Consider the following 22208-nt stretch of genomic DNA (forward strand, 5'->3'; position numbering starts at 1 on the left):
TTAGAAAAAGTGTTTATGTTCTTGATAGGCAAGAAGAGAACTCCTCACCTCCTTCATATTAATAATATTAATATTCCAGTCAATTGACTATTTTCTTCAACTCTGTTATAGCAGCTTAATTTTAATTTCAATCATGCATTAAGAACTGCATTTTCTCCTGTTGTATTCTCATATATCTTGTATACGAGCTTCTAAGCTATTCCATTAATTCATCCCATATCTGTCTTCTGAAGTTATATCAATTTATTATTCATTAGAGAAAGGTCTAGAGTCAAGCTGCTGCTATTCTCTGTGTTGTATTCCTTAAACACTGAGTAGTAGAGTCTCTCACTCTATCTCTCCAGCCCAATAAATATTTTCATGGAGCAGCTTCAAAAAGAAAAAGATCCGCCTTGCAATATACTATAACGTGTTGTTTAGGATACTATCATGAGAAATTGTTGCTCTGGTACCTGTGGTGGAGGATGAAATAAAAATAGGCCCAATCATTGGACCTTGAGGAAAGGATCATCACAGTCGCTTCCCTTTTGGTTTTCTGCATCCTAGTTTCTAGTCCTCCATTTTTGTCTATCTTAGTGTACTCAGTAAATTTAACCTGAATTTATTGATAATTTTGAGTTCTAAGTACAGCTGGATTTTTCAGCAAGTAGTTTATTAAAATTTGCCTGACCCTGCAGCATATCATTTAAAGCAGATGGAACTGAACCTCTTTCATCTTTATGGGGTCTATTCAATGTTAAACTCATTTTAAATGTTTGGTAAATTGATAATTGATTGTAGTGACAACAGAAGTCATTATTAGTGACAACAGAAGTCATTAGTGTCACATTAGTGACAACAGAAGTCATTATTACCCCAATGGAAGCTTAACAACATCAAGAATCTTGTAAAAAATTATTTTGTGTGACACTCAGAAAGCAGGTTTATGATTAGTATAATGTGGCAAAATGCAGAAATCCCATAAGGTTTGGTTTTGGCTATCACCAGTAGGAGGTCAGGAAATGCCAACATTCATTACAGTGTATGTTGTAATGCATTTTTAACATATTTATGGTGATGTAGTATGTTGATCAAATGGATTTTCTGCTTGACTCGGCAGAAAGAAAATAGTTTAAAATAATTTTGAAGTAATACTTGCCAAATTATGTTTGCTTTATGAATACAAGTCCATGAAAAGGCTTGTTGAGTATGGTCAGCTGGTTTTAGACCGTGTCTCTGGTATGTGGTGAATCTACATGATAGCAATAGTAGCCTGTGAAAATAGTTAGCCGCATGATACAGGCTCCCAGGAGTACACTACATGTATGGGAACATTATATGTATTCTTTCTTTTTGAAAAAATGTACTTCTGTTTACAAGGAGGAGTAAAAATTTTAAAGCTGATCATTGCACATTTATGTTATGCAACTACCAATTAAGGTGGATATGGATAGAGAAATTCTCCAGCTTTTAATATCACTGAGCAATCCCTTCAGACATCACTCAACAGTCAAATCTAATCACATATTACAACTGGTCTTACAGATTTTGCCCTAGTTGTTGCCCACTAACATATAAATATCTTTTCTTCTGCTACCAACACCTGGAAGCACAATTGGGAAGGAGTTAGTTGCTGATTTAAGGAGAACTGTAGGGGTTTTATAAGCATGTGTCCCCCATGTTTTGGTGTATTCAGTACTGAAATCTATTTATTCTTTGTTTATGAGAAAGAAAATAAAGAATTTTGTGGAGATATTCAAAGACTCAGCATTGCCAGAAGGGACAGCTTTCTAGAAGCTCACACTATATTGCTGAAAATTCACACTGTTGAAGAGAGTTATTTCTCTTTAAATCTTCAAGGAGAATTTTGACAGTGGAGGAGAGATGCAAAGATGCTCAGGTTACAAGAGTTCCCCTTTGAAGATAACAAAATTCTAACACGTGTGTATAGTTGGCTGATTTTACTTCCTTGAATTTTTCTTCGTTTAACCATCTTTAATATCTGAGGCCTGGAATTTGAGTTTTTAAAAATCTATTAATCATTGTTTGAAAGTTGATTCAAATCACAGGATCTTTGTTGTTATTTGAAATTATGAGAAACTGGTCAGGAGTATTTTTACTTTGTTTTGAAAATTAATCTTTTAATGTTCTCTAGTATGAGAAGTTTAACATCAGTTCTTCCAAAATTTAAGTCCTTGGTTAATTTAGAAAAGCATCCAACATAAAATGTAATGCTTAGATCTGTTCTTAATTTTAAGGATGCAGTTTCCAGTTATGACTAGAGAAGGGGTTATATGTAAAACTGCTTTCTCGTATCAAGTCCTTATAGCCTTAAATGCTGCTAGCAATCAGCTCTGTGCACGCCTCCTTAAGTCTTGTGCTTTGTGGGATTTCAAAATTTTTTTAAATCAATGTTTGTCTAAAAAATGCTTTAATATTCACCTGTTCTATAAGTACAAATGCATCACAGTAAGAACTTTGGGATTTCCTGAAATATGCAAAATCGATCCTTCTCTCTACAGGACATAGCATTCCTTTTAGTCACTGTTATTCAGGTTTAGATGTAAAGACCAGCAGTTACTAGTTCTCAGCAGAACAAGAAATGTGAGGAACAGAATTATATAACAATAATATTACTGTTGAATCAACCCAAATTGCTTGATACAGGGACGATTATTGCGGCAACCTGGAGAGCGGTCATTACAAATGGTTGTTGCCAGTATGGTTTGTGGCTAAGAATATGATGGGCAGTAGCTGAAAGCAGAATTGCAGCATCAAATCACAGGAGCTGAGGTTGGTTAGCGGTGTTTCAGAATTCTTCAAATGTTTCAACTCATTTAAAAAAAATCCTCTTCACTGCTGTAGAAGAGTGGCAAAATTCAAGATAAGAAATCTGTGGTTACGTATTTTAGCAAATACAGGTCAACCAATGTAATAAATATGCTTCTGCAGTTGTTTGACTTCTTTACAAAGTATGATAGCAAACCATAATGGAATTCAGGAGGCATGCCCTTCAGAAAAAATATAACTGGACAAAGTGCTCCCCAAAACCCATTCGACAGCCTAACCAACCACTTAAAATCGCTTGGATACAACATAACATGACATAGACTGCTTGAAGGGGAGGAAAATGAGAGAACGCATTTTCCATGGGACATGTTGTTTTCCTGAGCTCATGTATCTTATGTCAGCAGGACGTAACTGGGTAGCAGAAGAACTTGCAATATAGTGCTCTGAAATGCTCACTAGAGTCGTCACTGTGTTCATCTAACTGAAAAAGGCTGTCAGGGAGTTAGCTGACCTATAGAAATAAAAATGGTCCTTGAAAATCCTCTGTTGGGCCTATCTACATTGCAGCTTTTGAAATAAAATAGGACTGTTAGTTCAAAAAAGTCGATCTTGTTAGTGATTTAATACTGTGGCACTTTGGTTTACTCTGTCGTTACTAAAACCTGGCTGGCCCTGGAAGCTCGTGCTAGTGAAGCTGCACTGCTCTAATTGTGGCATCCCACCACTTTTCTTGTTAACTTCTGTTTCAGTTATGGTTTTCCCCAAGAGTTTAGTTTCAAAATAATTTACTATCTAATAACTTGCAAAATTGTATTACCAAGCCCTTTAATATGTTAGTTTAGAATTTAATTATGGAAATTATAAATAATTAGCTACATATGTAAAATTGTTTTCAGTATTTTTTATTTTATAAGGTTACTTTAAAAAGCTGACTTGTTGCTTAATTTCCATCATCATCCTGATGTATGCTTTGTTATTAGTATGTACTCATGGCATTCTCTCAGTATTCAGGGTGCTGAAACAAATACCTGAAGGGACACTGAATATTGTTTCAATACTTTTTTCCAACATCTGTTTCTTATTTCAGCTGTCTGTACTCCCTTGTTTCCCTGCCCAGTCTGGGCCTCACTGTGAAACGGAGCTCCCAAGTAAAATGGAGTGAAAAAGAAGTTTTCTGCTCCCCTGAAACTTTGTGGTCAGAGTACTTGTCAGTCCTGCATTGTTTTCTTTTTACACAACCTGGCATGCAAATGTGATGTCACCTTTATTCTACATTTTTGCACTCAGAAAAAACCCTAGTCAACCGTATGATTGAAAAAGGCAGCAAAAAGGCTGATAGATGACTCTCAGCTTTGAAAAGATGTTTTAGAGACTGTGGTCTGCAAATAGATCCATGAGTCTACGGATCTTGAGTAAGTTGTCATTCACAGGAAATTCACGGGGACTCTGGGCAACAAGCTTCCTTTTGAGGCTCTCTTACTCAGCTCAGAAGAGTTGTGAGATGGCTAAGCCTATGGAGGAGTGGTCATCAGGATGTGGCACCCTGCTAGAGTTGGTCCAACTTTCACTGAAAAAAACTCGAGGTACCACCCATCTCGCACCGCATCAAGTTTCCAGTCAAAGCAATTTTAGCAACATGTTGTTCCTTAAGGAGATTTATTGCAAGTAACATATCTCTGGATTTTCTTTAAAAAAAAAGAAAGAAAAAAAAGAGCAGACAAATATCATCAGAAAATATCGTCACAAAATTTATCTAGAGCACATTGGCAGGTCTCTCATCAGCTGCTAGGAAAAGGTTCTCTTGGCACTAAGAATCTGTAAACTTAGAAACGAATCATACAGATATATCTCGCCGGAAAGTTGGTGTGTTTGCAATATGGGTTCAATGCAGAAAGTGAAATCTGTGCAAGAGATTAAAGGAGTGTACTACCCATAAAATACAGTAAGGAAGATTAATAGAGGTTAGGGTCTCTTTTGTCCAGACAGAAGTTCAGATAGGCAGTACTTTCAGAGACAGCAGTGGCTCTCTGCTCAGCCTTTTTTTGGCTAATGTATAATGGCATTTCAGTGTTTCAGCAGTCAGTGAGGGAAGAAGAGATTAATTTGCACATATTATGCAATGTCTTTGCATCCAAGCTCATTTACAGCTCCCTAGTTCATTGAGTGATGAACTCAGATTTTTCTTTCATGTGGCACCTCCTAGTTTGATCAGAGAGAGATTCCTATTGCATTGTGGAAAACATTACTTGGAAAACCGTGGCCATAGAACAATGGAAACCTAATCTACAATTTCTATAATGTAGTACTGTGCCTGGGAAATGCTATTTAATACTTTGTTGAATTACTACAAAACTAAAAATGTCCTTTTAAGACAGAAAAAAATATAGAAGTCAAGGAGACCTACAATGAAATATTTGATTTTGATTTTACAACCAGAAATTCAATTTTTTAGGTAAAAGCATTCTTGGGAAAAATTCACAACCAGCTCAAGTATTAATGTTAACTAAAGAACTATTTCTTCACCAAACACATGTGGAGCTGTGGTAGCTCTACTGAATTTTTTATTCCAGCCCAACATCCTTCAGGAAGACCTTCATTTCAATAGAAATTGGTAATTCAACAGCACTCATGTTATTTCTAGTCAAAATTAATAAGGAACTTATTTCTAAAGATAGCATACAATATCTGTCTTAGGAAAGACACTTTTGTACTATGAGCACTATGAATGCTTACACTGAAAGGAAAAGAGTAAAGGTTTAAATTTGTCAACCACAATCATGCAAAAAGAATAAATTTCTGCATCTCCTTTCCCCACATCTCTCAGCCCCTAAACACTGGATTCAGCTCTTCTGAACTTTGATCTTGGAGTATTTATAGATATCATTTGCTCTGCCAAGTTTAAAAGTATTTTTGAATAGAGGCTAATATTTTCAGGCAACAACCTGATTCTGAGCTTCTGCCAGAAATTTTCATGGATGGCTCCTGCCTAGTTTCTTGCTCATATGCAGAACAACGTGTACATCTTCAAACTCTGCAACTTTCTTTTTGCAATACTGCCTTATAATTGCCTTTGCTTACGGATGTGCTAACAACTGTATGTTAAAAGTCATCTCTGTGCAGTTTGGAAAGAATAGCAGATAAGGTTAAATGATTTGCCAGTAGTCAGCAATCCTACAATACAACTACAAAATACAGAAAATCCTATGGAAAGCAAGTAGAATCTTCTCATTTTCTACTTAGGGAAGCAGAGAACTGAAGTGATACTTCAAAAATCATTAAAATTGGTGGAAGTCCAGGAGTCAGAGCTTTAAACACATCTAGGCACCAAGCCAAAAGAAACTGTAGTCATTCTGCCAGATATGATTCTTACAATCCAGTTAAAGTGCCAGATCAATCAGAATATATTGTGTGTTCTTTCGTTGTCTTCTGACAAACATTTTATCCCACTTAACAGCACCAAAAAATAAAGGCTCACAAACACTCTTTGAGATTGTTAGGTAGGTGTTATTGCCCTCGTTTTCAGATGTGGAAAGCATCCCTAAAGGTATCAAGGATCTGTGATAGAGCTAGGGAAAATACTGAAATCTCTTTGCTTCCAGGCCTTTGCTTTAACCACAAGACTACCTTTTCAAGACATTGAGAGAATAGAAGTGTATATCCTGTGTACGGAAGTAAACAGTATTTTGTAAAGAGGCTCCTACAGACAGTTAACTCAGTGGTATAGAAATACTCAGAGTAATGAACTACAAAAGATGATACTCACAGTTACAAAAATATAAAAAGACAGGAAACTTGAACATCCTTTTGAGGCTATGAGGCTAATTTATTCTAATATGTTGAAGTGCTAAAGTGGAGATGTGATACAAATTCTTCCCTGTCATAAGATGTCACAATGAGTACATTGTCAATTTTAGCTAATTACCATTGCCAGTAGCCCCTATGAGACAGTACTTTAAAAATAGCTGATGATCTCATGGTTACCGGGAAATTAAACTCTCTTGCTGCCATATCTATTTATCTATCTAAATGCAATTTGTAAGAAAAGCATAAATTCCTGCAATTTTTGGAACATAACCGTACTATCTTGGTGATTACACTTTTCAGTTCTTGCTGAGGAATTTGAATATGAAACTATTTAGGCTCCTCTGGGATAATAAGCTCTGAACATGCTACAGAGGAAACAAACTGAAGCTGGGCTGGGGGGGGAAGTATTGCCTTTACCTTTTTATTATATTTTGCTTTTTATTTTGAAATTGTATTTGATTAATTGTAGAGATTTCTTGACACTCTTTGCTGCAAGGTTAATTCAGCCCTTGTTTTATTTTTATTGTTCTGTTATATATGATGTAATGAGTGTGTGGCTTCTTTAAATACACACCTTTCTATGAAAGGTAAATCCACTAAAAATTGTTCACTATATGTTTTATTCATTTGGAATCTTTTTTTACTACAAAGACTATTGCAGAGGACATACATATCAACAAAAACATTACCAAGCATTATTTTACTTTAAAAATGGAGCTTTTTCTCTTTACTAGGAAGTGAAAAAAAAGGGGAAAAGGGTGTGTGGGAAAGGCTGTTTTCTAGCTAAGGGGAAAAAGAAGACAGATTCTGGAAGATCAGCTTTCTGTATGTCCATTGAACCTGAGTCAAAAATTCAGTTGCCAGCTAAACAGATCCTTGAATAATAGTTCTAAACAGTTTCAAAGTAAGAGAATAAAACAAATGGAGTAGAGTAAAACTAAAGAACAAAAGCAGAAGTCAAGAAATGGCATCATATTACTAATCAACTTTCTGCCTTTATTTAAGTTCAAATGAGTAAAAGAAAGAAATTAGTAACAATTCAAGGTGAAATATGAAATTAAATTGAAGGGAATAGTAAAAATGAAATGGTTGAAGTATTAAATATAATTTTTCCCTGAGGGAAGACATGACTAAACCATACTGACTTCATGGATAATAAAGCTGAGGTGATAAAGGAGGTGTAATGAAGCAGAGTAACATAAATGACAGCAAATGCATATACATTTTTTAATTGGGGTATTTTTAAAAATGTTTGTAAATATTTATGGGGGTAAAAGAATAATATTTTAGTCTTGCTTAGTTGGATTTAATTGCAGAAGATAAAAAAGATAGAATCATGACAAGAATATCAACTAGTAAAGAGCAAGGGGAATAAGTTGCCTAATGTTTCTAATAAGCATCCTGAGTGAAAGATTATGTAAAGCATTAAGGGTCAAATTTGTATTTTGTGTAACTTCACTGATTTATAGTAGGAGCCATTTTTTTTAGTAGTTGTTAAAGGAGTTCAAATAGAAAAGGTAGAAAACAATTTAATCTTTGGATATCCGGAGCCTGGACTAGAATAGAATGCTGAGTAAAGCCAGGTAAGGAACTTCCAGTGATTTTGAAATTTTGAGTTACAGCTAACTTTAAATGAAATAAGCTTGAGAATCTCACCTAAGACCTTAATATTAATCATAATCGGCATATCTGTTTAGAACCGCTATTAAAAGATACTGCAGTTTATCAACATAGGTGAAGTGTGTGTTTCTTGTTCCAAAGAATTTGCCATATAAATAAGACATGGGAAGTAAATACTTAACCCAGAACAGCAGTGAATAACATAAGGTTGTGGAGTCAGCTTCCAAGATACAGGAGAACAGGCCGACTCTTTTAGGTGTTTGGAGCGCTGATTTGCTATCTGACAGATTTCAGACATTCAGAATGGCTTTAGTTGCCTGTTGGCAGTTACTGACAATTTATATATTATCTATGTATTGGAGAATCTATTGGTCTCATGGCATTTTTGGTATGTTAGGACCAGTATTGGAACCATATGCTGGAAGGTGTAAAGCTGTAAGCGGAAAAAGAGGAAACACTGGGGAAGTGGTAAGATAGATAGGGAGTTTACTGAGGAAGAACAAACCAGAGAAGAGAAATTAAGGAAGATGATATAGGCTTCTGAGAAGTCAGAAGCCAATATCAGAAGAGGTAAGAAGCCAAGAAACAGGTACAAAGGAAAATGTTCTGTGATCTGTCAGAGTGAAAAATGATTCTGACAGTGACTTTCTAAACTGAAAAGGGACAAACAAAGGTACTAATAAACTAGGTAAGTGTAGGTACAGTTATAACAGAAGACCAATTAGTAGTGGGAGAGTTTTAGTCATAGAGACACCAAAAAAAACCCTTGAATTTTGAGCAAGTTAAAAGCAGACAATGGCAGGACTTTACACAGACTGGATGTGGGAGAGCAGATTGTGTGTATGGAGTTCTGCAGAAGATACTGAAGCATATTAAAACTTTCTGTTTGAATTAGGCGTAGCAATGCAAACTGTTACTATGTACTAGTGGTAGGTACTGTAATAGCATTTGATATTTTGTATAGGTAGGACCATAATAATTGGCATGGGATGTTCAAGGAAACTGATTAAAGTAAAATTGGTAACAGGGTGTATAAACAGCAATGTAATAAGAACATCTAATCATGTAAGCAAATGTTTCCTGGGGATAGCTGTCAAAACTGATAAAGCTGAACAGTCACTTTACTACTTATATAGGTTATCATAACGCTTTAATACTTGATGACAGGAGATAAAAATGAGCTTCTTTTCCAATCAGTTACAGGAACTTTATTGAGTGACAGTATAGTGACATTTCTTGCAGCAACAGTCGGTGAAATCTTCTTTGTGAAGCTATGATTGATATTCATCTCATTTGCATTATTTGACCTTTATTACATTGGGGGAGGATTTCCTACAAAGTTACTGGTTTTGATTACTTCTTCTACCAAGATTCTGGACCTTGACATGGTTGTGACACATTTAACCACATGGGGAAGCTGAGAGCTACAAGGGAAAATGTGTACTAAATGAGAATACATGAAATATATGCATTAACTCTGGGTCATTATCATTTGCCAATTTGGTGAATTTAGAGTTCTAGAATAGATTATCTGAGAAAGAGAAAACATTTCTTGAATGAAAAGGATAATTAGGTTTGAGGGTACCCTGGAAGAGTCCCACAGTTTGCCTAAGAAGGTCATGTCCTTCCCTTGGGTTTGAAATGAAGCCATTTTGAATTCTCACTCAGAGTTCATTTAGCAGCAGAGAGCCAGAGTCAAGTTTGCTAGCTGAAAAGTAGAGTGAAAATTATCAAATCTAGTCATCCATCAAATGTTAACAGTGCTTTTGTGAACCATGTACATTGGTACATGCTCCATTTTCAAACTGAAGATAGAAAACTGAACGTCCTGTAGTGATCCTCAGAGACCTATACACAGCAGAATGGATGAGATTTGCACAAATCTATTCATAATATTTTGGTTTCTATTTCTTGAATTCTTCTCTGTTCTCCTTTCTTACTCTTTTCCTTTTCTATTATGAAAGTAGTACTGATGTAGTTTTATATGATAGAAAGCTTGTTTGCTTTACATTGTTTTGTAGATTATGCATAACAAGCCATAAAGGTAACTGAAGAACTTTAACAGCCAACTCCAGGGAAGCTGAAAAGCTTGTATCTCACAGTGTATTTGTACTCTTTATATAGGAGTTTTGTTGGCAACGCTTTTGTTGGGAAAATACTTTGAGATTTTTTGACTTTGACAAAGACAACAACGTTAGTAGTGGTATTTTCTGACTTCTTCTCAGATGGAAAAACTTTAGCATTATAGCCTTTACAAGAATAGTTAGAATCTCAAGGTCTAATTCTCTATTTCCTTGGGCCTTGCAAAGTTGTTTACATCAGAGTATACTTTTTTGTTAAGTATGATTTTAGCACTCACTTTGCACTTGTCTAAGTAGTTGCACAAGAGGCAAAGCAGCAGAAAACCTGAGCAAGAAGTTCTTATGAAGTAAATTTGTTTGTATAACTTGCACCACATTTGCTCTCCGATAGAAGCTACCTAAGTACGTTAGGTAAAAAAAAAAATATAGCTAATTTTGTGTGTTCTTATGTTGGCTACATTTACCTTGAATAAGAATGTGTGCAGAAGGGAATTAACATAGAACAGCTGACTAATGAGAAGTTCATACCCTGTTTTTCTGTATGAAATCTTCCTCATGTGCCAATATGCAGTTTAAAAAACTTTCAGGTTACTGAACTTAATTTTTGAGTCAGTCAACCATATTTCTTGTGGGCTGATACAGTATGCCAAAGTTCCTAACTTGTCCTCTGTTTGGCCAAGTGCAGGTATCATTAGTAGGCATTTTCTTGTAATTGCTATTAAAAGACATGCTCAGCACATTGTATTTTTTCTGAGTCATTATAATGGTAGCCAAAACAAAATTAGGCAAACATACTGAATTTCTAATAGCTGCCCAATGTCCTTTTGATTCTTATTATTGTAGATACTGAAAGTGTGGGCCAGTTCAAATCATATAGAATTTTTCTGTTGACTACAGGCCTGTTTTTAATGTCTACGCACAGGAGATCAAGGTAAATCCAAACTGCTGTACTTCTAAAATGTGATTTTTGGACTTGAATCCTAATTTTTCATATCTTTAACAGTCATAATCAAAAATTTCACACCTAACTGCTTTTGAGCATAGAAGCCCATATCTAAATTTGAATCCAAGTCAGGGAGCAGGAGAGTGGGCTACTCCAGAAGGGAAGGCGGGCCGGGAGCCGAGGATGACAGCGGGGCAGGCAGGGTGCAGGCCTGCAGCCCCTGTATGAGGAAAGCAGAGTGGGGCCGGGGCTGGTGACTATGGGCAGCTGAGGGGCCTGTAGCCGCCATGCCAGCTCCGGTGCTGAGGCGGGTCTGACGTCAGGCCAGGGAGTCGAGTCAGTAGGTCTAAGTCAGCAAAGTATGTGGCTAGGAAAAAGCGTGCCTGCAGCGCAGGTCAAGCAGGGGGTGAGGGCCTGGGATTAAACATGTTTTCTGAGCGAGCACAAGGAGTCTCCAGGGAGGCTTTTTGCAGCTCTTCCCCCAGCTCTTTCCTGACAGGCTGCTCCAAGGACACGGGGCTACGCTGCAGCTGAACTGCTTCTGAACACAAGTCCCTGGAAAAGGGTGGTGGCTGCAGAGCCTCTGTGCCTCGCTCCAGCCTCTGACGGCATAAGTTCTGGAATACAGATAGGATTTTAGGTTTTTGTTCACTGTACTGATTTAAAGTGTGAGTTTAAACATATATCCCAAAGTGAAGTGGAGATTACAAGCTGTTTCAACTAAAATAGGGAATGATGCGTTAAGTTCGCATTATTCCTGTTTTTGTGTGGTGCTCCAGTTTCTGTTTACGGATATCAAGTGTTCACGTTTGATACTTTACCACCAGGCCTTCTTTTCCTCTAGCAGTTATGGTTACTGTTAGTCTTTGGAGAGGACCATGAACCCTCTTTTGAACAACCCTGACTCAAATAACAAGTTGCATTTGTGTAACTGAATGAGACTCTACATACGAACTAGTCATTAATAACTCAATTTTGAACAGACTTAAGTATAGTTCTATTCAAAAAAGTCACAGTAAAACAGTGTTTTATATTCTCTGCATACATCGTAAGCCATGTCTCTATAATGACAGAAATATATATATTTTTTTCTTAAAGTTTAATAAAAATGCATAGTTAATCTACAGAAAACTGGTGTGGAGCTTTATGGATCTGCAAATTAGTTTGTATCTCATCTCAGCTATTGACTAAGTTTCAGTTGCAGGATGGTAATCTTCCAGCATCTGTTCATTTGAACCTGTTTTACCCTAAAATACATCTCAGTTAGGTTATTTTTTTACTGTTGATTAGAAAGAATAAAGGAATAATGTGCAGTTAGAGAAGGTTGTGAAACAATAATTACATGTTTCCTTTTGAGAACAGAACTGCTTTTAACTTTACCTTTAGAAAATAACAGTAATAAATTAGAATGAGAAAACAAAGGCATAACCAGGCCCAAGCTTTCTTCTTTCTTGTAACTACATTCAAATTCCTGTAGAAATGAGTCATTCTTGTCTTACTCATTTTATCGTTTGCAATTTACAATGAAATTTCATTTACACTTGAAAATGGTGTACACTTCTAGACCTTGAGATAATGCATAGTTTTTACATTGATGTATTTAAATCATGGGGTGTAATATTTTAGTCAAATAGTCAAGTCTGCAATCTTTAGAAGGAAGGCCGTGCTTTATCCTGGTTTATTCTAAGAATACACGTCCCCTCAGAAAGCCTTTCATACCATAAAACTGCATTTAGTTTTTGGCACGTTGTCCTGTTCAGACTATGATGCTACGGGTACCTTGGTGCAACTTAGATGTTTTGCAAGTGGTATATGTCAATTAAAGTCATGATGGTCAATTAAAGTCATGATGACTGTTTTATGTAAACATTCAAAGTATTCGTGGTAGATGAACTCCGGCTGTTATTGTGCTCACTGGGAAGGTATATGCAGAGTCAGTTATTTTGGATAGACAATATCAGCTCTCTTAAACTACCTGACTACCAGGACATCTGCATGTGTCTGTTTATGAAGAGTAATGTCTTTTCATTAATTTGTCTAACAAATTTTTATGGTTGAAAAGATTTGAGCTGTTCGGGAATCTACTTATGAGCTCCATTTGTGCCAAGCGAGTGAAATCACCAGATTTGCATAGAGACTGTGACTTCAGGAATAATCAGATCTCTAGAAGTGAGATGTTAGGAGAAAATATCTAAGATTGATAATGGCAGTTTTGTAAAGCCTGAAGAGAGAAACCTTGTCATATTTTGTTCAAGCCCTTTGCTATTTGACGTACAAAAACCCTCCACAAAGGCAGCATAAGTAATTTCTGTTATATCCTCAATTCATCTCTTGCTGATGGTATAATTGTCCTAGTTATCTGCTGAAGCTCATTTATACATCCTTGTAATCTCTTGTGCTCTTTAATTATGTATTTACACAAACAGTATTATGTCAAGCCACCTTAATCTACTGTTTCTGATAGCTGTTGAAGAATGTTAACAATGATTCTCATCAGCAGTCTCCATGACAGAATATTGAGTAATACATAAATGTTGTATACAAATTTGTTAACTACATTTTTTTAAAACGAGGATGTCGCTAGTAAAGTATATGTCAGCCTATTTTGTTCTTTTGTTCATACACACATAAAGAAATCCCTCTCAGCCTTACAACAAGGAAATTCCAATGTAATTTATTCTTATGTATCATGAACAAGGAGGCATGAATAACCTCTTGCAGAAGGATACCCCAAAATATATATTCCTGAATGGGCCTCTCAAATTCTTGGCAAACTATTTTTTCTGCATGAAATCTGTGAACTTGGTGGTGACTAAAGTCAGAGCAAAAGTGGCATGTACTTAACCCTCCATACTTTGTGTATACTGTTCCAACGACAGGCTTACTGGGTGTACTAAAAGAACTAGCAAGGTTTTTGCCAGGTCTCAGCTGAAAAATCCAAGTGCTGTTTGGATAACAGAGATGACAGAAAACTACCAAAGTGTAATTCCATGAGATGCCTGTAACAACCTGAGAGGGTGTTCCTTTTTCCCTGCTGTCATCTTCCTTCTAACACAATTTGTGTCTTCCCATCCACTTATTCAGTAAATCAGCCATAAACTAATCTGACAGAAGAGTCAACATTTTCCTGCTGGATTAGCTAGTTGAATCAGTTCACCATGTAGCTAGCTCAGCTCCAAAGCTGGTATGAAGCAGATGGCCAGGAACAAGAGAGGAAGGAGATAGGAGAAGGGATGGGACTGCCAGAAAGTGTTTGAGCCCTTCTGGGGACTAGCAGCTGGCTGCAAAAAACCTGAGCGTATGGAGGCCTGGAAGGAGCAAGGCCAGCATCACCTGCACGGTGAGCTGGCACCAGGCTAGGTACAGGAGGACAACCCTTGCTAAGTCATGGCTGAGCTGCTGCATGGGAAGCGCAGCCAGCATGGGAATGACTATTCTGGAAGTGACCTTCAACCTGAATTGTGGGGAAGACTGGCAGTTATCGCACAAGGCTGTGCACTAGGGAGTCCACTGCAGGCCTGTCTCTTGAATTGTGGGCCTGGGTGGAGCCCAATCCCCAGCTGCCGTCTCACTGAAAGCCCTGCTGTCTCTCAGTGTCACGTGCAGACAGGCAGCTGGCAGGGACTCATTATCCTGGTTGAGGATGGCTGCAGAGAAGGGTTTCTCTCCTCCAGGAACTCCTGACCTTTCTGCAAGGGTTGTGGAGCATGCTCCATGTCCCAGCCCACTGGGTCTTGTTTTACTTAGGTTTGGGCTTCTGCTCTTAGCAGTTTCTGGGGGAATCTGCATGTAATGGCTTATGTTAGTTGTTTACTGATTGTCTGGTTCTTGATTAAGAATAGCCTCCATCTTTAGACTTTAATTTGTGATTTGAGTGTATCAGGTTCCAGTTGTATGCAGGAGCATCTGTTAGCTGGTAAGCAGAAATCCAGGAAACAAGAGCAGCTAATAGAGACTTTGGCAGTTAGTGTACTGAAGGGTGCAAAGGGGGCCTACTAACTCTTCTCTAGACGGTGTGGGACTGCTTTAGACTGCAATGATGGAGTGGTGGTGTGCATTCTATGTATTATGAATTGATCTTTTTTCTTTCTTTTTTCTGGAATTAGAGCTTATTTGTAAATATAGGTGCTGAGCTGAGAGTTGAAATACCAGTAAATTTCTACATATTTCTCAAAAAGCAACGTTTACTGTAATGTTCAGAACCTACCGGATTTCAGAGATACTGTAGTCAACAATTATAATGTTTTATTTTAGGTTGAATTATTTGTCAAGGAAATTGTTAGTATGTAAAAAATTTGTATCTTATTTAGGGAAGCACCTACGCATACCTTTCACTTTGAAAATGTGACTAACTTCCACTGAAAATAAGCTCATGCTGAATGTTTGACTGCATAGGAGTGGGAATACTCATAAGCATAAAGTTAAGAATGTATTTTATTCTTTTGCTGAATCAGGGCCATATGGCATGTGTCTTAACCAATCCAATTTGATCTACAAATACATCACTTTGAAGGTTATTCAATACATCTACTTATAGGAATGATAAGGATTTTAAGAAACCGCATATATTTAACATTAATTTGATAAAAAATGTCAAAAGAAAAACCTGTCTCTGTGCAGTTATATCCACTTGATTGAATTGCAGACTGCTATTTGGCTGGGTTCCATATCTCTTTTCATTACAATTTCTGCACTGCAGCTAAGGAATAGAGGAGAAGCAGCTCTTGTTTAAAGTAATGTAGCTTATATTGCTGCTTAGCCAAGGAATTAATAGCTGGCCTCTAGGGAACATGGCTGGCATCTGGTTCATGGTACGATTGAGAGTGCTACTACAGAACCTTGAATTCTAGCTGTTATCTTATTAATAAGATGCTCTCATATGCATATTTATTACATGCTGCTTCTTGTGTCAGAACTATGGTTCCTTTGCAGAAGCTTTATTTATGGTTCTAATTCCTTTTACATTATTTATCTACAATGACTGAAGATGAACACTAGAAAGTAGATGTACTATATCAAATAATGCCTGCCTGACTGACTGAATCAATATTCATATTGATACTGTATTCATATTCATACTGTATACAGCACCCAAGGTCTCCTCAGGGCTTTCCTGTAATTGCAAGAAGTAACAAAATACTGCCTTAAAGTGCCAAGGTAAATGCTAAACCCTGAATTTATTAGTTTGATAACTTTGTATCAGCACTCTCCAATCTTAAAAGTGCTGAAGCAAAAAAAACTTTTCACACATCACACAGTTTAGAAATAGCAATCAATGATTTTTAACAATCTGGTGGAAAGACAGGATGCAAAAGTTAGATGGATAGAGAGAAAATGGTAGTATTACTCTACTACGGGTTTATATTTGTTGCCAAGAGAAGTGTTTTTTATGGCTTCATTTTTATCACAATTCCCACCCCCGCCCATACAGTAATGGCAAGTCGTTGGATATTATTGACACAGTGACGGCAAATGGGAAAAAATTGTGATTTTTACAAAATGAGACTAGAACTGACAATGGGCACATCAAAACCATTAGTTTAACTTGGTTATAACTCCACCACTGTAAATCAAATTTAGTTTCACTGAAGCTAGTGAAGTTTTTCTTGTCGAAGCTTGGTCAAAGTAAGATCCGATCATATCAAAAAATGGTAAGATTAGAAGGAGTAAAAGTAGACCCAGAAAGAGCATTTGAAGTGGAAGAGCTTTTATAGTTACAATGGATCCAAGAGGACATCTTGAATTAGAAGTTTAGATCCAGATCCAAATTTTGCAGCTAGTCTTATTTTCTCTAATTTCTCTAAATTTCCTGATGGAAATTCTGGATGTAAACACTGACAATCTTATCGCTTAGCTCCATGTGTAGAACAACTGCAGTCCTGAGAGCTCCCCCAGGGAATCTGCACTGTTATCTCAAATGCCGACTTGTTTAGAGGAAAGGGTAAGAAATAGCCAAATACTGAAAAACTGACAAGCTATTCAGGCCTAAGATTTACCAATAAAGCTTAAAACAGCCTATTTCAAAAAGATAGGCATGACTAACAAGTTAGTTCAGTGGCTGGATGGCTGGGGAGGCGTTAAATTATCGACAAATGATTTGGTTGGCGTTCTACTGGTTACATTGTAACTGCAGATTTTTCAGTGTAGTTGCCACCTTCTTTTTCGACTCAAAATCTTAGTGTCTACTTTACATTAAATTTTACCATACTTCTCCCTCCCCCACCTTTAGCCACCTGATATTGAGTTCATACTGTTTATTCTGCCTCTTCATATGGCTTTGAATGATGAATACAGCTGTCAGCCGCATTGCTTGATGTTGAGGATGCAGTAACAGACGTGTCTGAATGGAGTGAACTCTCCAGAAGTGGGAATGTGCTACAGGGTGGCTCTCAAAAACATTCTTTTCTTTACACATGCATACAGTCCTTAACATCTAGTCATGCTCAATATGAAGAGCCCCCAGGCTACGTCCAGCATCCCCATTGGGGCTTATGTAGCCCAATGGCATGGTATGCCTACATGACAGGTCACTGGGTCTCTGATCAAACTGTGAAGTTGTAAACACCTAATTTCAGTGAAGAAGGAAGCAATTAGCTCAAACAGAATCTCAGACAGCTCAAATGTTGGCAGTAAAAGTGAAAAATTTATTTTGCAAATTGAAGAATTAAGACAATAGGCTAACATGACCGTTCCATACTGAGTATATAAGCTATTTAGTGATCCCAGTTTTGCTCTGGGATTGGGCACTTTGCAAGAATTCTCACCTTTAGTGACAGCTTAGTGGTGGGGAATGTATTTTGTTAGGTATTCTGTCCTCAACTTCATTTCTTATTCTCAGGGAAGAAGAGGATGTAATACTATTCATTTTTCTTAAAAGCAGTTAATTCCACTTAACTGTTAGCTACTTCCATTCATGAAATTACACATAACGGTGGATTTTAAACTTCCATGTAGTCTATTACGGAAAGTATCTTCCTCTAATGTATGTTGTACTAATAAATAATGATATATTCAAAAGGATATAAGCAGTAGATTGCCACGCAGATTTCTGTTGAGTTCATTATAAACACAGTGGAGAATATCAAAGTTTTACCAATGACCTAGGACAAACTTAACAATAGCAAAAAAATCATATTTATGAGAATATTATAATCAGTGAGCTATAAAATGCAAGAAGACTAACATGGAAGACTTTCAAACTATTGTTTTCTGCCATCAGAACTTCAAGAAAGATCTTATGGGACATACACACTGTGGCAGAGAAGAATGGTACCAATGAGGAAGAGAATGACAGTGAAACTTCAAGTGCTTTCATGCATGTAATATAATAAATGAATAATCATTTGCTGACCATAGAAATGTCACTGTTATCATGCTTTCTTGGCCAGCAAATGACTAGTAGGAACATTAGTTTACCGTGACAGTATTTCATGTAACATCTGTAATTTCTTCAAAGGCCATTTTTATTCCTTAAAGAATTGTTTACAGACTTGCATTAAATATGAATTATTTTAATATCCATTTCTCTTGGATAGTTTAAAAAAATACCATAAAGACTTGCTCCTACTTGAGGTGCTGTAAAGACTTGCTCCCACTAAAGTAATTGGAATTTTTGCCATTTTTTTCACTCTAGCCGGAATCATGCCAGAATAAGTCTTCTTGCCATAGACACAAGCCTGCCTATAAGCTGCTCTAAAACAAGTTATCCTTGTTTTCCTGATCAGTAACCTCCTCCTTGTTATTGTTGTTATTAATGTTCGCTGGGTTTTTAAAATCCAGGAATGAAACCAACAATCAAACATTCAAGTAATGAATAAGTGAAGAACGATAGCAGTAAAATATCTCACAACAAAATATCAGAAGGGGTTATTCATGTTTGGAGAAAAGAGAGAAAATATAATCATGATTTATGATTTTCTTCCTTCCATAGCAAGTGACCTTGTTTTAAAAATCAAGGCAGTTTTCTTGCTACTATACTACAGCTTCAGATTGTTTTCCCAGTTATTGATTTATAGCACCAAAAAAAGGAAAGTAAACTGGTTTTCTGTGGTACTTTAATGTTTAGTATTCATATGCTATTTTGACAGGCATAAGAAATGCTTAAAATTAAAATGAGAAGAAAGAAAACAGTTTTCAGAAGTGTTAAAGCTTTCTTAACATCAGTTATGAGAAACTCTTTGGTAAAAAGACTCCAGGACAGCTTATCTAACATAAAATTATGTTATTATTGGAAAATAATAACAATTATTTTTATAATAATAACAAATTATTAATTTTATAATAATAACAATGACATGTTTAATACGGGCACGCAGTTATTTTGCATTTTTAGTTGTAGAGCTTGAGCACTTTTTGAAAATCTCTTTCTTTATGTTTACGTGAATTTTCCTAATACTTCACTGAAGTCAGCTGGAATTTTGCCATTAACTTCAGTGGACAAAGGAAGCCAAGAGAACCAAAGAGCCAAGGGAACCACAGTTTCTAAATATTTCATGTGAACATTGTAAATAAAGTAAACTTCACCCATATATGAGACTTGAAAAGAAAATTGGCTCAATAGCTTCTTTCTAGAGTTGCACTTGAGTGCTTAAAAGTATATACTTTTTTTTTTCATGCTTAGACCATAAAGACTAGCCTTCAAGATAAAATCTTGATTGCATTGGCCTTTAAAGTGAAAACATAAATGAGTAAAAAAAGGCAAGAGAAATGCTAATGAGTCATGTTTTTATGACCTTATCCTTTAGGAGAAATGCACTTGAATTTAAATGGAAATGGATGCACGTGCATTCTTGTAAATGTGTATTTTCCTTTGTTTTAAAATCTGCTATGTTAACTTTCTCTGTCGTCATTCACAACTACAGCTCAGTGTTTATAAATCTGCCTACCACATGAACCAGTAATAGTTTTTTCAGGAACAAATAGGCAGTACATATTGTGAGGGAATATAAATAGCACAAAACCAACAGTATAACATAAACATAGCTAGTTGCAGTGTAGATCTATAGTGTAGATTTTGTCTGACCGTGTTATTTTAGAATAAGTATTGACTTTGGACTGGGTACTGATTTACTTGAAATTGCACCAAAAGTCCAAAGAGAAGCAGACCTTCTGAGAACTAAAAGGAGTTAAATTAAATCGGGGTTGAAATTTATATTACAATATGCAGTTGATATATAGAATTTGTTCATGCAAAACTTCAAAAGAAGCTGAATATTATAATGTATAAAAATTTAACTTACAATTTTAAGCAAAATAAATGAAAGAAATGTAGGTATAAGTTCAAATATAGAATACTGTCATGGTATTCCTTTGACTAAAATATGCAGACGTGTTTTTTCCTTCTTAGCACTCAGAATATTTTTGCAGAGGAATGTGCATGTCAGCGTCTTTTAAAACTTTAAACTGCTACTTTCAGGAAGATTTTCAAACAATTACTATATATTGTATTTACTTCCTCATCCCAGACAATTATTATATGACAAAAATACTGTTAATACGCTATTACTGATAAAAGGGATATATGATTATGCTGTGCCTCATTGCTTGGCCACTATGATATGTGCACCATTTTGATGAATCTTGCCCTTGTCATGTCTCAACATACTACATTCAAAACAGAGGTTAATCCCAGTTCTGAACTTCATGGCCCTATTCACCATGTATTACTCCAGTAAATGTCAGAATTATGGAAAATCTTGCCTTGTATTAAGGTAGATTTCAGATGAGGTTGCAGTTAATTACTTATTACCTATGTCCTGCTGGGCATCTCTGCATGGACCTATTTGGCATGTGAGAGAGAAGCATTTGTCAGGGTAGTTCTTATTAATGATAATAGCCAGAACTTTCCACATTAAAACTTCTGCAGTTCATTGCCCTGAGCATCAGCTAGTTCATGTTTCTGAATCACAGAATTATACAGAATAATTTCGCATCGATTGCTTCTAGTCTTGCCTATTTGACTCTAATTCTTGTCTTCTTTAATCAAATGCAAAAATTTCCATGAGTGTCACTTCTGTCTTTGAATGACCTTGACCTTATTGTTTTATTAACAGGTTTGCCATAGTCACACAGAGTTCATTGCAAAGCATTCTACTCACATTTAGAGCGACAGCACCAAAGGGGCATCTGAGCTGCCAGTTACACAGCAACATTTCTCTCTGACACATGAAGTGATAGAAGCTGGAAAATCATTTGGCGATGTCCTCTGCTCTGTAAATTGGCTTAGTCCATAAAAGTCAACTAAATTAGACTGAATCAATGTTGGCAGAGGAAGTTTCTTAACAAAATGAACGTAACATTTCTAAAATGAAGTGAAAAGCCCTAATAAAAGCTGTTATATATGTAACCTCCCTTCTCTCTTGTGTACATGCTCTTTCTGTCTTTCTGTAAGAATCTAGCTACCAGCTAATGAGAGGATATCTGACCCTCTAGACTGTGATGGGAAACAAATGAAGAAGCAGTTAATGTATGATTTTCCACATGATAGTGTAACAGAACTGCTGGTTATTAGAGACAGAAAAAAGAAATCTTTCTTCAAAGTCTTGTTTTGTTTCTTGTCCCCCTTTACTGCTCCCTGTCCTCCCAGGAGCAGAGAATTCTAAAGAGGGAGACTCTGGATTGCGGGTACTTTCATGTTTGCAGGTGAGCATGAAACAGGATGGGCTAATCAACTTTCTGCAGTAGAAGACAAAAAACCCCAAACCTTGCCACATTCCTTTGTGCCCCATTCCCAGTGAAAAAAATGGTTGGAGAGTTGTGCCCTTCTCCCCCTTACAAGTGTTGACTGTTATTTTTTTCCATGGGCATGGCCTGCGCTTTTGCTGAGAGGGGAAGTAGCAGAACTAAGCAGAAGTCTGAAAGGCAGCAAGAATGCCATAGCTCCATGTATGTAACATTACAGAAAGGTATGGTGAAGGAATTGACATGAGCAGGGATAACACTTATCAGCACACCAGTGACAGGCTGGATTCATTTTACTATAAAAGCCTGGC

General features: G+C 36.5%; 1 long non-coding RNA gene across 1 annotated transcript in view; it reads left to right on the forward strand.

Annotated features, from left to right (window-relative positions):
• LOC138064420 (uncharacterized) overlaps nt 1-21408 on the forward strand; it is a 35003-nt gene extending 13595 nt beyond the window's left edge. The window contains exon 3 of the long non-coding RNA XR_011137669.1: nt 21270-21408. This is a non-coding gene — a long non-coding RNA (uncharacterized lncRNA). The remainder of the gene's footprint in view (nt 1-21269) is intronic.
• The last annotated feature ends 800 nt before the right edge of the window (nt 21409-22208 follow it).

Source organism: Struthio camelus, chromosome Z, assembly GCF_040807025.1.
Source record: "Struthio camelus isolate bStrCam1 chromosome Z, bStrCam1.hap1, whole genome shotgun sequence".
Taxonomy (NCBI): Eukaryota; Metazoa; Chordata; class Aves; order Struthioniformes; family Struthionidae; genus Struthio; species Struthio camelus.